Source organism: Citrus sinensis, chromosome 9 (genome assembly GCF_022201045.2).
Source record: "Citrus sinensis cultivar Valencia sweet orange chromosome 9, DVS_A1.0, whole genome shotgun sequence".
In the NCBI taxonomy this organism is placed as follows: Eukaryota; Viridiplantae; Streptophyta; class Magnoliopsida; order Sapindales; family Rutaceae; genus Citrus; species Citrus sinensis.
This window is the reverse complement of record NC_068564.1, coordinates 3946404-3949221: the sequence shown is the minus strand read 5'-3', so window position 1 is coordinate 3949221 and position 2818 is coordinate 3946404. Positions and strand designations below refer to the sequence as shown.

Sequence of the window (2818 nt, the reverse complement as noted above, 5' to 3'; positions counted from 1 at the left end):
TCAGGCAGCCCCTTAACATTCTCAGCCAGATCCAATAGATTCACCGCCATAGGTTGTGACGACTATGACACGATTGATATTAACAATTCAACCGTTTCTGGCGGTTGCCTGGCTATTTCTACATGTGATCCTACTTCCAAGAGGGTCTGCTATGATTTCTTATGCGCCCTTGCTCCAAATATTACTCAGGTTTTCAACGCAGATTTATCATACTTTTATTCTCAAAATATTAGCCAGAAATGCAGGTCTGTTTCCGTGGTTGAAGAAAATTGGGTCGGCTCAAAATACCTGGAAAATCCTCGTGTTTTGAAACAACAAGCACGTGACATTCCTGCACTGTTGGGCTGGGGAGACGACAAAGGCAGTTATTTTGAAGAATTTAGTTCATATCTGTTAAGGAAGCACACATCAGTAGCATAGACTGTAAAGCAGAGGATAGCAGCAGCTCCAGCTTACAATTAAGAGTTGATGACATGGCATGCCAGCTGGCACCTGGTGGTTATGTAATCACTTGTTCACGTGATAATTAGTTGAAGTTGTTATAGCTAGCTAGAATTAGTTTTGTAATTAGTTAACTAATTGAGCTGAGCATCAGTTGTGTATATAAGCAACTCTGTGTACAGTTTCATCAGTTAGTTTTTTAGATGAATAAAATCGTGTGAGCTAAAAGCTTTCAGTTCTTAAATTTTCTCAGCTTCCAAACATCATTTTTCAGATTTCTTACTTGGTATCAGAGCCACAATGGCATCTGTGAATCTTGCTTCTTCCTTAAATCAAGTTCATAATACCGCTGCACATTCAACAACCGTCAATTTCACTTTCAATACTCCCGTTAAGCTTGATCAATCAAACTATTTGATCTGGAGATCTCAAGTGCTTGCTTCAATGCGAGGAAATAGACTTGAGAAATTTATCGATGAGTCAATCATTCCACCTCCTTCTCATATTGCTTAGAGATATGATGATGAGCTTAGATCTGTGGAGAATCCAGAATTTGCAACCTGGAGAGCACAAGATCAAATACTTCTCGGTTGGCTTCTTTCATCCATGAGTGAAGGTATCATCAGTTTGGTGTTTAATCTTGAGACTTCATTGGAGGTATGGAAAGCTGTTGAAACTCAATTTGGATCTCAATCAAAGTCTAGGTTATTACATTTGAGAGATGAATTCCACTAGAAAGGATGATCTTAAAATGACTGAATACTTCATTAAAATGAAATCTATTGCTGATAACATGGCTGCAGCAGGAAGTGCATTAAGCAATGATGATTTGATTTTACATGTACTCTCTGGTCTAGGTCCTGATTATAATTCTGTTGCTACTTACATTACTGGACAAGTAGGAACTGGAAAAATGAATGTTAATGAGGCTTATGCTATGCTGTTAACTCAAGAGGCTAGGATTGATCAACAAACTCATATGCTTGCTAATATGGATGTTAAACACAATTTAGAAGCTAACTTTGCACAAAATAGAGGACCTAAGAGAGGAAACTTCTCAGGAGGAAAAGGTTTTGGTAGTCTTGGATATAATACAGGCTACATCAATGCTGGAAATTCTGGAAATAGTGGTTACAGAGGAAATTATGGATCATCTGGTTTTGCTGTTGGAAGTGCTGGAAATAATGGTTACAGAGGAAACTATGGAGGAGGAGGAGGAGGAAACTGGAATAATAATAATGATGTCAATAATGGCAAAACACCTGGAAATCCTAAATCTCAGTGGAATCCTTCTAAGCCTACATGTCAAGTTTGTCTCAAAATAGGTCACACAGCCAATGTATGCTGGAAGCTGGAAGAATTTATTGCTTCAGGAGCTTATAGACCACCTCCAAATAGGAATCCGAAATCTGCATATCTGGCAAACATGGAAGGATCATCTGATACAAATTGGTACCTTGACAGTGGTGCCACTCACCATCTCACAAATGACATGAACAATATGCAGATTTCTGAATCATTTACAGGTACATCTAAACTCATTATTGGTAATGATACTGGCTTGAATATTACACATATTGGAAAAGCTGTTCTAAGATTGCACAATTGCACTGATTCCACTGTGATTAAACTAAACAATATACTGTTAGTTCCACAAATAACCAAGAACCTTATAAGCATTTCTCAGCTAACCAAAGACAACAATATCACAGTTGAGTTTACTGACAAATCTTGTTTTGTGAAGGACAAGGTGAAGAATTTGATCATACTGCAGGGCAAGGCTGAAAAAGGCTTGTACAGATTGCTATTAGTGTCCTCAAATAAAACTTCTGCTCAGTCTTCCTTTTAAGGTCATGTTGCCAATATTGAGTCTTCTTTTCAGTCATTTGTTCCTTTGTCAATGCTATCAGCTGTCAATCTCAGTCAGTCAAATAATCACTGCTTGCAAAATGTGGCAGTAGAGTCTTGTATGAACTCTAAGTGTCTTTTAAGCACTTCTGTATTACATCAGAGGCTAGGTAATCCTAACTCTAAGATCTTAAACCATGTAATACAATCTTGTTCCTCTTTCAAACCTATCAATGGAAATAAAGATTTTGATTCATGTGATGCTTGTAAATTTGGGAAAATGCATAGATTACACTTTCCAGCAACTGAAACAAAAACAAAACAACCTTTAGCCATTTTACATATTGATTTATGGGGACCAGCTCCAGTGGTTTCCACACAAGGTTATAAATATTATGTGAGCTTTATGGATGATTTTACCAGATTCACTTGGATATTTCCCCTGAAAACCAAAGATGAAACTCTTCATGTGTTCAAAATTTTCAAAGCTCAAGTTGAAAAACAATTAGAACAACCCATTAAATGTCTT

At 37.3% G+C, this 2818-nt stretch overlaps 1 non-coding gene across 1 annotated transcript; it reads left to right on the top strand.

The window, feature by feature from the left end:
* The first annotated feature begins 1252 nt into the window (after positions 1-1252).
* Positions 1253-1389, top strand: LOC112497769 (small nucleolar RNA Z247). Its single transcript, XR_003064752.2, has one exon. It is a non-coding gene; the product is annotated as a small nucleolar RNA Z247 (small nucleolar RNA).
* The last annotated feature ends 1429 nt before the right edge of the window (positions 1390-2818 follow it).